The sequence below is a fragment of the Chanodichthys erythropterus genome, chromosome 7 (genome assembly GCF_024489055.1).
Source record: "Chanodichthys erythropterus isolate Z2021 chromosome 7, ASM2448905v1, whole genome shotgun sequence".
In the NCBI taxonomy this organism is placed as follows: Eukaryota; Metazoa; Chordata; class Actinopteri; order Cypriniformes; family Xenocyprididae; genus Chanodichthys; species Chanodichthys erythropterus.
In genome coordinates this window covers 43,843,510-43,858,679 of record NC_090227.1, presented here as the reverse complement: position 1 = coordinate 43,858,679, position 15,170 = coordinate 43,843,510, and positions in this window count along the sequence as shown.

The following is a 15,170-nucleotide window of genomic DNA, read 5'->3' as shown; positions in this document are numbered from 1 at the left end:
TAACTCAAAATAATCTGCTTTAGCAGCTCTGTGTGTGTCGACAGACAATGTCAAATATTCTTCAACAGAGAGTTAGAATATCACAGAATATGTTCATTAGAGTAACCATGAAATCAAAATTGACATCGCGAAGGCGGGGCAACCTGTCACTCACATGAGATCCACCAATAGCAAACCACAACCATTCAATCAATTCCCCACAGACAAAAATCAGCCCCGCCCTACATTTGTTCTTGTAGGACTTTTAAAAATAATTTTTTACACACATAGCAATTTCTACCTGATCAAATATTTTAAAGCCTGATGTATCTAGAAAAAAAATTTATTAAAATATCATTAGAACTTTTCTGTGAGTTTTCCATATCTAGAAAAGTACAATTTAAATTCCAAGTTTTGGTTCTTAAATAAAAATGACAGTTGTTAAGGGCATAATTGAAATAAGAAATATGAAGAAAGAATTCAGAGATAAAAGTCAGAATTGCGAGGTATAAAGTCGGAATTGTGAGATATAAAGTCAGAATTGCGAGGTATAAAGTCGGAATTGTGAGATATAAAGTCAGAATTGCGAGGTATAAAGTCGGAATTGTGAGATATAAAGTCAGAATTGCGAGTTATAAAGTCAGAATTGTGAGTTATAAAGTCAGAATTGCTTGATATAAAGTCGGAATTGTGAGATATAAAGTCAGAATTGCGAGATATAAAGTCGGAGTTGCGAGGTATAAAGTCGGAATTGCGAGATAAAGTCGGAATTGTGTGATATAAAGTCAGAATTGTGAGTTATAAAGTCAGAATTGTGAGTTATAAAGTCAGAATTGTGAGTTATAAAGTCAGAATTGTGAGTTATAAAGTCAGAATTGCTTGATATAAAGTCGGAATTGCGAGATATAAAGTCGGAATTGTGAGATATAAAGTCAGAATTGTGAGTTATAAAGTCAGAATTGTGAGTTATAAAGTCAGAATTGCTTGATATAAAGTCGGAATTGCGAGATATAAAGTCGGAATTGTGAGTTATAAAGTCAGAATTGTGAGTTATAAAGTCAGAATTGTGAGTGATAAAGTCAGAATTGCTTGATATAAAGTCGGAATTGCGAGATATAAAGTCGGAATTGTGAGATATAAAGTTGGAATTGTGAGTCATAAAGTCAGAATTGTGAGTTATAAAGTCAGAATTGCTTGATATAAAGTCGGAATTGTGAGATATAAAGTCGGAATTGCGAGATATAAAGTCAGAATGGCAAGAAAAAAAGTCAAAATTGTGTGATATAAAGTCAGAATTGCGAGATATAAAGTCGGAATTGCGAGATATAAAGTCGGAATTGCGAGATATAAAGTCGGAATTGCGAGGTATAAAGTCGGAATTGCGAGGTATAAAGTCGGAATTGCGAGATATAAAGTCGGAATTGCGAGAAATAAAGTCAGAATTGCGAGATATAAAGTCAGAATTGCGAGATATAAAGTCGGAATTGCGAGATATAAAGTCGGAATTGCGAGATATAAAGTCAGAATTGCGAGATATAAAGTCAGAATTGCGAGATATAAAGTCGGAATTGCGAGATATAAAGTCGGAATTGCGAGATATAAAGTCGGAATTGCGAGATATAAAGTCAGAATTGCGAGATATAAAGTCAGAATTGCGAGATATAAAGTCGGAATTGCGAGATATAAAGTCGGAATTGCGAGATATAAAGTCAGAATTGCGAGATATAAAGTTGGAATTGCGAGATATAAAGTCGGAATTGCGAGATATAAAGTCGGAATTGCGAGATATAAAGTCAGAATTGCGAGATATAAAGTCAGAATTGCGAGATATAAAGTCGGAATTGCGAGATATAAAGTCAGAATTGCGAGATATAAAGTCAGAATTGCGAGATATAAAGTCGGAATTGCGAGATATAAAGTCGGAATTGCGAGATATAAAGTCGGAATTGCGAGATATAAAGTCAGAATTGCGAGGTATAAAGTCAGAATTGTGAGATATTTAAATTCCCAAGTTTTGGATCTTCAATAAAAATGACAGTTGTTGAGGGCATAATTAAAATAAGAAATATGATGTCACCTTATCTCTTAGTTAATGTGTCTTATTTTAAAGCTTCCTAACGCAGATTAAACTTCAGGTCTCCAAACTTTATGAGAATTCCTGCCCTCAGTGTGTGACACAATATCTAAATTGCATACGCATGTGGAAGGAGATTTGTCCCGTTTTTTTAATTGCAATGGAGAGCAAATCCCCCATAATGCCATGCTTTACAATAGAGCTGTAATTGCAGGAGTGTAATTGCACACCAATGTTCAGCTGCTCACCGTGTGTGTGTGTGTGTGTGTGTGTGTGTGTGTGTGTGTGTGTGTGAGAGTGAGTGTTTTCTGGTTCCCTGTAGCTGTCAACGCTGAAGAGCTCAATAATTAGAAACGGGGGAAAAATGAGGTGGCAATTTTGTGTCTGCAATTATCAAAATCCAGCAGAAGAGTTGTGAGAGTTTACAGAGGTAGAGGACTGAAGCTCTGTTCAGAATATTGTACTAAAATACCACACAACATTTACTGTATACCACCTACTGCTATTTTAAGCATGCATTATGCCATCATAAACATTCAAACATTAGTATACTACATTATGTCATCTTTACCATGCCTATTTGATTCTGTGCATATTTAATTCACTTATCACATCACTTACCTTTTATAAACAGTTATTTTACATTCTTAATAATAATAATAATAATAATAATCTATTATAAACTATTTTGCCTTTAAACTTTGACACTCTATTTTGATAGTCCACTTTAGACATTCTACTATGTAACTTACTAAATGTCAACTTGCAGTCCATGACCATATGACAGCCTAAAATGTTATCTGATTTAATGAAAAAAATATACATGGCAAACTAAAATATTTCGTCAATAAAAGACAATTATTATTATTATTATTTTTTTTTTTCATATAAAATAGTAGCATTGTTTTAGAAATTCAAATTGAAATAATTTTGTAGTTTGACAATGAACGCTCTGCAAAATACAGCTATACAGCACTGGACAAAACAATGCAGGCAGACAGATGAAGAAACATAACGCAGTGTTACAACGAACACTATCTGTGCAACTGGAATTTAAACCTGGTTAGTGTCTTCTGATAGTTAGTGAAGCATTAAAGAACTATCTAAACTGCTAAATAAAACCGAAAAATTAACTTAAGAAATTTACTTTTGCTATTGTTAAATAAATGTTCAGTGATATCTCCCAAAGATTTCTGAATATTTGCACATTTTTTTCTCTATATATTGTTGAAATGGCAACTAGTAAATACATGAAGATCATCATGCTAGCATATGTGGAAGTACCATGTGTGTTACAACCAACCCCGCATTAGGTTGTGCCCTGCGCTCCCCTTAAGTCGGAATTGTGAGATATAAAGTCAGAATTGCGAGATATAAATTCAGAATAAAGAGAAAAAAAGATGGAATTGAGAGATATAAGGTCGGAATTGTGAGAAAAAGTCGGAATTGTGAGATATAAATTCAGAATTCCCCAAAAAAGAAACGCTGGAATTATGAAATATAAACTCAGAATTGAGAGAAAAAAAGTCGGAATTGCAAGATATGAACTCAGAAATGCAAGAAAAAAGTCGGAATTGTGAGATAACATTGGAAATTGTTAGATATAAACTCAAAATTGTGAGAAAAAAGTCAGAATTGCAAGATATTAACTTGGAATTGTGAGAAAAAAGTCGAAATTGCAAGATATAAACTTGGAATTGTGAGAAAAAAGTCGGAACTGAGAGATATAAAGTCGGAATTGCAAGATATGAACTCAGAATTGCAAGAAAAAGTCGAAATTGCAAGATATAAAGTTGGAATTGTGAGATAAATTGTGAGATTGTGAGAATAAAGTGTGAGAAAAAAGTCAGAATTGTGAGAAAAAGTCGAAATTCTGAGATATAAAATAGTTGCAATTGTAAGATATAAACTCAAAATTGCGAGAAAAGGGTTAAAATTGTGAGACAAACTCAGAATTGTGAGAAAAAAATCAGAATTGCGAGATAAATAAATCGTGAGATAAAGTGCGAGAAAAAAGTCAGAATTGTGAGAAAGTCAGAATTGTGAGATATAAAATAGTCGCAATTGTAAGATATAAACTCAAAATTGTGAGATAAAAAGTCGCAATTACCTTTTTTATTTTTTTATTCTGTGGCGGAAACAAGCTTCCATACAAAACACACGAGGAATAAGTACAGTATGTTATAAGAGCAGAAGTGATGTATAGACTGAGAGATCTTTTACACAACGCTGTTTCCGACTAAAACGGTGTCTAAACTAAACTTTCTGCATTTTAGCCATTCATTTACACGACAACTTTTGAAAATTGGATTCAATGTGCAAGTTTTTGAAAACAGTACCGTTATTGTCTCAATGTAAACTACAAAAATGCAAATTTGTGAAAACGGTGATGTCCTGCGCGTCCGTATTACATGTTAAGTTTATAAGTGAGAAATGTTTCTTTACAAAGTAACATCGCCATCTACTGGCCTGGCTGCAGAATACAGTCAATTTAGTCTTTTTCTTGGATCTGTGTGAACGGGGATCGCATGACAACATCGTCGTCTGTAGCCAACGTAAAACTTTTTTTTTTAAAAACGCAAAGAAAAAGCTTTTCTGTTTTTAGTACACCGTTGTGGTGTAAACGTACACTGAGTGTGTCCTTCAGCATTACAGAAACTCTCAGTGGCGCTCAAGCAATCAGCTGCTCCAATTTACTGCTGATTTTAATTTGGATCAGTGATCAAATTCCCGTCTGACTGAGGATCTGGCAACCATCAGAAGATGCATACAGATCAGCATTAAGGTCAACAAGCTGCGAACGAGGCGATTACATCCTATTTACCGTCAGTAAACGTCCACTTTCCTGCATTTCGCACCTGCTTTTCAAACACAACACTGTGGTTTATCAGTGCTTCTAAAGGTTAACACATCAGCAGAGCTTCCCTTAAACGCCAATAACGGTTTTTATTCAAGGTGAATTTTACATCTTGAATGCTAAATTTAAATGCAAATTTAACGTCAGTGCCCAAAAGACCTCTAAATATTCTTAAAACCTGCTGAAAGGCGTGAATGTTCTCCCCTCCCCGCATGCGTTATCGAATGGCCTTTGTCACGGCTGACGGAGCTTTCTGCTGATGGAATCAAAAAAACGCCTTTCACAGATTGAAATGAGCCGCGTTCTGCTGTGATCGGTATTGGAGAAGCATTTTGTGCTAGAAAAGCCACACAGAGAGAGTGTTAAATACAAGGCAATCACAACGTCAAGCACAAAGACTGTGTGTGTGTGTGTGTGTGGACTGCAGAAAACGTTTGCTAGATTATGATGGTAATCAGAGGTGAACCAAAACAAAGTCGAGCCCTTGAAATGCTTTTCTGCCTGATATTGACAGGCCAACCTGACGCGGCGAACAAGCTATAATTCAAAACTCATCTGCTTTTATTTTCCACAGCTGATCCACAAACACATTCTCTCGGTAGGCTGCACTGTTTTTCCATAGAATTAAGCTTATTTTTCTGACCCCATTTGCAGATATTTGTTCTCGTTTTAAGCATAAACTCACTTAATCTTGATACATTTTTTTCAAAAAACAAAATTTCATATTTCAAAGTGCTTTTTCGAATATTCCCCTTGATGTAGAACGGTTGAAGGTCCAAATGTCAGTTTCAGTGCAGCTTCAAAGAGCTCTACATGATCCCAGACGAGAAATAAGAGTCTAATCTAGAGAAACCATCGCTCATTTTCTAAAAAAAAATTTAAATTATATACGTTTTAACCATAAATGCTCATCTCGATCTAGCTCTCTTCTTCTTCTCTATTAGAAATCCAGCAATATAGACACTGGTAAGTGTATTACTGCCCTCCACAGGTCAAAATTTGAACTAAATTGTCATATACAATATGCTAGTGCAGTGGTTCCCAAACTTTTTAGCGATTTCCATCCTTTGGCGTACAACCACTCTTCCACTTCTACTGCAGTCACACTTTTACCATTAAGGGACAATATTTGCCACCTAAATTGATTGTCCAGTGCATTTTCTTTTACCTTTTTTTAAATAACTTTATAAAATAAATAATGTTTAAAAAAAAAAAAGTTCAATAGAGAAACATGCAATGATGTTAAAATGTAAAACTTTTAAATATTAAACTAAAACCGCCAGTAGATGGCAGCAAGTCACTGTTTTTATGAGTGAGTCATTGAATCATTCATTCAGTAACGAAGCAAGTGGCTGTGAATGAATCATTGAATCATTGACTCCCACGATTCGTTCAAAGCCGCAGAAGTGCTCGCGAAACACAGGCGTGTGTTGAAGTTCTGCTGTGGTTTTCGTTAGAACTATTATTTCATTGCAAAATAGAGTAAATACTGACAGTACTGTGTTTAAAATGCACGTTTTATTTTTTGGCCTGTTGTATAATAATGTCACATTTGCAGTCATGTGGATATTCGGGAACAACTGCATTCTTGCTCATTATCATTATTAAATACAAGAACTCACATAATGTATGTTTTTGTATCGGAGAAAGTCTTAAATCGAAATTAATCCATTGTCTAGGTCTATATTTGTTCTTCATGCGAGTAAGTGCTAAATCCTCACTTTTACAAAGGTGCATTGTCGAGAATGACCGTAATTTAGCGCGGTTTAAGGCAGCAGATTCTGCACGAAATTTATCATATGCATGCTGCTTGTGTGATTACAGTCATTTTCGACTGCAAATGAAGAGGTTATTTGATTAAATGCAATGGATTTACGACATTTTGGCAGTTAGTAATACATGCTCGATTTTAATATTATTTTAAGGTAACTACTCAGCATTTTGTTCGCGTACCCCTTTTGTCACCTCACGTACCCCAGTTTGGGAACCACTGCACTAGCATATTGTATATGACAATTTAGTTCAAATTTTGACCTGTGGAGGGCAGTAATACACTTAGCAGTGTCTCCATTGCTGGATTTCTAATAGAGAAGAAGAGAGCTAGTTCAAGATGAGCATTTATGGTTAAAACGTATATAATTTAAATTTTTTTTTTAGAAAATGAGGGATGGTTTCTCTAGATGAGACTCTTATTTCTCATCTGGGATCATGTAGAGCTCTTTTCATCAAAAATCTTAATTTCTTTTCGACTGAAGAAAGAAAGACATGAACATCCTGGATGACACGGGGCTGAGGAAATGATCAGGAAAATTTTATTTGAAAGTGAACTAATCTTTTAAGTCATCTTCCTTCTCCAGTAAATGTATCTTGATTTAAGAATGTTTAGACATTTGTGCTGGAAAACAAGACAGAAACACTGAGGAAGAACAGCACTTTTTGCAGTGTACGGATGGTCAGATCTATACACTTACACTCCGGCTGTTAACCGTCAGCGTTTATGCTCAAAGTGCATTGAGGTGTCAGATGTGACGCGTTCGGGCCTCTAATGAAGGACTGTTTCTGTGGACCGTGAGTCTTTGCAGCGGCTCTGGGTGGGTGTGCATCTAATCTCACAGCCCGCTATAATGGCACCCTGTCAAGACTGCAGCTCCATCCAAAGTGCTTCCCAAATAAGCACCTATTGTGGAGCCGCGGCAGAGGAGTGGAAGAGCACTGAGAGAGCCGTCATTGTGCCGGGGAAGAGGAGGAAGATGAAGAGAGGGGGAAGAAAAGAGAAGAAGATTGCAGAGCGATTTGCTGCGTTAGATGTTTGAGCTGCAGACGGTTCCTCCCATTGTTCTGCTCTCGCTGTATTTCTCCCCTTGTGAGGAACAGCATGTTCGGCTTGGACAAATAATTGATCGATGTAAAATTAAAACAATTGGATTTAGCGAACGAGAGCGTATTGAGCTTCAGGGTGATTGATTTGAACATTACAGCTGCTCTGATCCAGCTGAACACACCACAGAACAGCAGAACATGAACCGAACCATCACTGAGTCTACTTAAAGTCTTTGATATCATTTGATTTAATGCCCCATCATGCTTTTTTCAGATATTCCCTTTCATGTAGTGTGTAATAGAGCTGTTTGTGAATGTAAAAGGTCTGCAAAGTTTCAAAGATCAAAGGAGTTTTTGTCTCCCAAAAGAAAGAATTGATTCTGAACTGCTGAAATGAGTTGTCAGTAATTCAGTCTCACTTCCTGCTGAACCTGCGTTGGTTTGTAACTAATTTGCATAATGCCAGCCTGTGATGTTCATTGGCTGAACAGCGTCTCCTTTGCCCTGCCCCAAACACTGTAGTTGTGTCTTAGACTGGAAGAGTTTGGTTCGTGAGGACTATCTGTCTGTCTATCTATCAACGTGCTAAATCACTGTGGCAACGTGCTAGCAATGTGCTAAAGCATGCTAGCAATGTATTAGCAATGTTAAATCATGCTAGCAATGAGTTAGCAATGAGGTAAATCATGTTAACAATGTGCTAAATCATGCTAGCAAAGTGCTAGTAAAGTCAAATCATGTTAACAATGAGCTAGCAATGTGGTAAATCATGTTAACAATGTGCTAAATCATGTTAACGATGTGCTAAATCATGCTAGCAACATGCTAACAACGTTAAATCATGCTAGCAATGACCTAGCAATGTGGTAAATCATGTTAACAGTGTGCTAAATCATGCTAGCAATGTTCTAACAAAGTTAAATCATGCTAGCAAAGAGCTAGCAATGTGGTAAATCATGTTAACAATGTGCTAAATCATGTTAACGATGTGTTAAATCATGCTAGCAATGTGCTAACAATGTTAAATGCTAGCAATGTGGTAAATCATGTTAACAATTTGCTAAATAATGCTAGCAATGTGCTAACAAAGTTAAATCCTGCTAGCGAAGAGCTAGCAATGTGGTAAATCATGCTAACAAACGTGCTAAATTATGGTAGCAACATGCTAAATCACAGAAGTAACGTTCTAACAATGTGCTAACAAATCATGCTAGCAAAGTTCAATCATGCTAGCAATGTATTAGCAATGTTAAATCATGCTAGCAATGAGTTAGCAATGTGGTAAATCTTGTTAACAATGTATTAGCAATGTTAAATAATGCTAGCAATGAGTTAGCAATGTGGTAAATCTTGTTAACAATGTGCTAAATCATGCTAGCAATGAGCTAGCAATGTGGTAAATAATGTTTACTATGTGCTAAATCATGCTAGCAAAGTTCAATCATGCTAGCAATGTATTAGCAATGTTAAATCATGATAGCAATGAGTTAGCAATGTGGTAAATCTTGTTAATGTATTAACAATGTTAAATCATGCTAGCAATGAGTTAGCAATGTGGTAAATAATATTAACAATGTGTTAAATCATGCTAGCAATGAGCTAGCAATGTGGTAAATCATGTTAACCATGTGTTAAATCATGCTAGCAAATGTTTTAAATAATGCTAGCAAAGTGCTAGTAAAGTCAAATCATGTTAACAATGAGCTAACAATGTGGTAAATCATGTTAACAGTGAGTTAAATCATGCTAGAAATGTGCTAACAACATTAAATCATGCTAGCAAAGAGCTAGCAATGTGGTAAATCATGCTAACAAACGTGCTAAATTATGGTAGCAAAATGCTAAATCACAGAAGTAACGTTCTAACAATGTGCTAACAAATCATGCTAACAAAGTTCAATCATGATAGCAATGTATTAGCAATGTTAAATCATGCTAACAATGAGTTAGCAATGTGGTAAATCTTGTTAATGTATTAGCAATGTTAAATCATGCTAGCAATGAGTTAGCAATGTGGTAAATAATATTAACAATGTGTTAAATCATGCTAGCAATGACCTAGCAATGTGGTAAATCATGTTAACCATGTGTTAAATCATGCTAGCAAATGTTTTAAATAATGCTAGCAAAGTGCTAGTAAAGTCAAATCATGTTAACAATGAGCTAACAATGTGGTAAATCATGTTAACAATGTGCTAAATCATGCTAGCAATGTGGTAAATTATGTTAACAGTGTGTGCTAAATCATGTTAACAGTGTGTTAAATCATGCTAGAAATGTGCTAACAACATTAAATCATGCTAGCAAAGAGCTAGCAATGTGGTAAATCATGCTAACAAACATGCTAAATTATGGTAGCAACATGTTAAATCACAGAAGTAACGTTCTAACAATGTGCTAACAAATCATGCTAACAAAGTTCAATCATGATAGCAATGTATTAGCAATGTTAAATCATGCTAGCAATAAGTTAGCAATGTGGTAAATCTTGTTAACAATGTATTAGCAATGTTAAATCATGCTAGCAATGAGTTAGCAATGTGGTAAATCTTGTTAACGATGTGCTAAATCATGCTAGCAATGAGCTAGCAATGTGGTAAATAATGTTAACTATGTGCTAAATCATGCTAGCAAAGATCAATCATGCTAGCAATGTATTAGCAATGTTAAATCATGCTAACAATGAGTTAGCAATGTGGTAAATCTTGTTAATGTATTAGCAATGTTAAATCATGCTAGCAATGAGTTAGCAATGTGGTAAATAATATTAACAATATGTTAAATCATGCTAGCAATGAGCTAGCAATGTGGTAAATCATGTTAACCATGTGTTAAATCATGCTAGCAAATGTTTTAAATAATGCTAGCAAAGTGCTAGTAAAGTCAAATCATGTTAACAATGAGCTAACAATGTGGTAAATCATGTTAACAATGTGATAAATCATGCTAGCAATGTGGTAAATTATGTTAACAGTGTGTGCTAAATCATGTTAACAGTGTGTTAAATCATGCTAGAAATGTGCTAACAACATTAAATCATGCTAGCAAAGAGCTAGCAATGTGGTAAATCATGCTAACAAACGTGCTAAATTATGGTAGCAACATGCTAAATCACAGAAGTAACGTTCTAACAATGTGCTAACAAATAATGCTAACAAAGTTCAATCATGCTAACAATGTATTAACAATGTTAAATACATTCACATTGCACAATCTCTATATCCTAATTTATTGTTAATGTAATTCATTTTCCAGGAGCTCGTTACTTCTACCTTCAGTTAAACTGCTAACAGTGATTGTAATTACCTAAAGTATATTATTTGCTAACTACATTATTTAAATTGTAATGTTGACATCCATTTTCTGTAAAGCTGCTTTGAAATGATATGTATCGTGAAAAGCGCTATACAAATAAATTTGAATTGAATTGAATTGAATTAAATCATGCTAGCAATGAGTTAGCAATGTGGTAAATAATATTAACAATGTGTTAAATCATGCTAGCAATGAGCTAGCAATGTGGTAAATCATGTTAACCATGTGTTAAATCATGCTAGCAAATGTTTTAAATAATGCTAGCAAAGTGCTAGTAAAGTCAAATCATGTTAACAATGAGCTAACAATGTGGTAAATCATGTTAACAATGTGCTAAATCATGCTAGCATTGTGGTAAATTATGTTAACAGTGTGTGCTAAATCATGCTAGAAATGTGCTAACAACATTAAATCATGCTAGAATTATGGTAGCAACATGCTAAATCACAGAAGTAACGTTCTAACAATATGCTAACAAATCATGCTAGCAAAGTTCAATCATGCTAACAATGTATTAGCAATGTTAAATCATGCTAGCAATGAGTTAACAATGTGGTAAATCTTGTTAACAATGTGTTAAATCATGCTAGCAATGAGCTAGCAATGTGGTAAATAATGTTAACTATGTGCTAAATCATGCTAGCAAAGTTCAATCATGCTAGCAATGTATTAGCAATGTTAAATCATGCTAGCAATGAGTTAGCAATGTGGTAAATCTTGTTAACAATTATAAATAGACAGACACTAATAATGAACCACAAAACAGCTGAGTGCAATGAGTGGGATAATGAGTCCAGAAGTGAGTATTGGGTAATGTAGTCCAAGGGTTGAAAACAAGAGTCCAGGATGGAGTGCCCTCTAGTGGCTGACTAGGGCACTCTCACTAGTGATCATGACATTACCGTGCTAAATCATGGTAGCAACGTGCTAAATAACAGAAGCAAAATGCTTGCAATGTGCTAAATCATGCTAGCAATGTGCTAGCAACGTTAAATCATGCCAGCAATATGTTAAATAATGCTAACCATATGTTAACTCATGCTAACAACATGCTAAATCATGCTAGCAACACGGTAAATCATAATAGCAATGTATTAAATCATGCTAACAACATGCTAAATCATGCTAGCAACACGCTAAATCATAATAGCAATGTGTTAAATCATGCTAACAACATGCTAAATAATGCTAAAATGTTAAATCAAGCTCGCAAATGCTAAATCATATTAGCAGTGTGCTAAATCATGCTAGCAATGTGCTAAATCATGCTAGCAATGTACTTAATCATGATAGCAATGTATTTAATCATGCTAGCAACATGTTAACAATGTACTTAATCATGATAGCAAACATGCAAAATTATGTTAACAATGTGTTAATCAAGCTAGCAATGTGCTAAATCATGTTAGCCATAATCATGTCAATCATAAACCATCATGTTAGCCATCTATCGGGCTTTTAAAACTACTAAACTAAAACCATTTTAAACTGAAAACCTTCAAACCTTCAAGCTTTTTCTGGTCCGGCTTTCTCAAGCCAACGTAAAGTTTGTCTTGACATATATATTTTTTAAAATCTAGTTCATAGTTTTGCAATGTTAAACATTTACAGTTTTTTTACTATAAGGTAAAGGTAAGGTAACTTACAGTTTTATACACACACACAAATATTATATATATATTGCACCATTACTTCAAAGATGCTGTTTTCATCAGAACTTTCTTTGCCAGTCTAAGCGGCAGAGATTTAAATCAATGACTTCACTGAACTGTACATGAGGCCAGAAATCAGAGGAAAATGCTTTTCATGCATTCTTCTAGGCCAGAGGGTTTAAAAGTTATTTGCAGAAGAAAAAGTGGCACAACTTTTTACCATATGGTTTTACAGGCAGAGGAACAAGAAACAGAAACAGGTCCAGGTGTCTCGTGTTCATATTGTACTCTGTATCTGACATACCATAACCCCAGTTTAAAAGCATCTCATTCTCAGGCTGGAGAAACACCGACTCAGTCTCTCTGACCTGTAAAGCATCTCATTCTTCAGCCCTTTTGTTCTGTCTGTCTGTCATGGATGACTGGCTCTGCATCCCTCTCTCTCGCTCTCTCTCTCTCTCTCTCTCGTTCTCCACTTTAATTACTCTGTATTCAGTCGCTCTAATAGAAACCATGATGAAAGTGATTAGACCCTGGACAGGCCTGAATAGAACTGCAAATGGACCAAGGGATGGAAAGATAAGTAGATGAAAGGAAGGACATAGAAGAGAAAGAGGGGAAACAAGACAGTGGAGGTGAATATCCGTTGAGCGCAGATGATTTGCAATAACGTACCGTACAATAGATCCACATGACAAAGAACGAGAACTATTGAATGGGCTCTGCAAACAGTTCTTAATGCAAATTAAAGTGAATCATTCAATGTAAACAGTGACTAATATTTTTAGGCTCTTAAAGAGTGCATGAACTGATAACATGTGAATGAGAGGCACTTCAATGTCCAAAAACCAAGAAATTGTAAAAAACACAACATCATGATTCCATGTACTAAAAATCATAGAAATACTAGAGAGGTAATTTTATGTTACTACAGTATGGAGTTCAAGTGGAGTTTAAAGGAATTCAAATCAATAAAAGCAAAACTAGCAGAAATATAAGCATCAAACATCTCGTATTTGTGGCCCGTCGACATCATTTACTGTTCTGTGTGAAAACCTTTAAAATCGATCATGACAGAGATGAAGTGACGGAGCTTCGGGAAACATGAACGGATGAGGGTTTAACGTCCTAATGACGGTCATAAATAACGGTTAACAGACACGCCGGCTAATGCTCACACACACCCACTGTTGCGTCTGACATCTCAATTAGAAGTGCAATCAAATAAAATCCATCAGAGCAGGACAGTGAGCGTGAACACGAGCGCAGATGTAATGGATGACAGTGACAGCGGAGGCTGCTTCTGCTCCAGATGGTGGAGATCCGTTTCTGCTTTTACACTGGAGTCCAGAGGCAGCAGAGATCACACACACACACACACACACACACACACACACACACACACACACACACACACACACACACACACACACACACACACACACACACACACACACACACACACACACACACACACACACACACACACACACACACACACACACACACACACACACACACACACACACACACCCACACACACACACACCCACATACACACTCACTCACTCACATGCACACACACACACAAACATCATATCAGTGTTGGGGAAAGTAACTTTTAAAAGTAATGCATTACAATATTGCGTTACTCCCTAAAAAAGTAACTAATTGCGTTACTTTGTTACTTTTTATGAAAAGTAATGCGTTACATTACTTTTGCGTTACTTTTTCTCACCGGGGCTGGGCTTGCTTGTTTGTTTGTTTTTTAATAACAACAAAAAAGTTCTATTTTTGGCAAAAAGGCCCTTTCACACCAAAAGTGAAATGAATAAGCCTCAGGCTATAGGAAAAGCATATTTACACCTGTACTGTAGAGGGCGCAGCTCAAACAAACCTTTCTAATCTAAAGTATTTTTTGCTTATTAGTATGGTTGAATTAGGTATATTGAAGATCAGCAGCAAAGACATTGATTAATAATTGAGATTAAATACATAAAGTATATTTTTGTAATTTAATATAGTTAATTATTACAGGTTTGCAAAATTCTGAGATTGCATTTCACTGTTTTTATTCATTTTGAGGAATACTGAATGTTTTCATGCAAGTGAGATGAGTAAATGCATGTTCACATTTAACCTAAAACTACAATAACCCTCATGTTCACACAGCACACACACAACACCCTCTGCACTTTATTCCTCTCAACATGGGGACAGGAGAGCTGTCAGTCAATAAATGTGAAAAAGTAACTTGCGTTACTTATTTGAAAAAGTAACTTAGATATTTTGTTGTAAATTGAAAACGTAATGCGTTACTTTACTAGTTACTTGAAAAAGTAATCTGATTACGTAACTCAAGTTACTTGTAATGCGTTACCCCCAACACTGCATCATACACACTCACATACACGCACACTCATATACTCACACACACACACACACACACACACACACACACACACACACACAC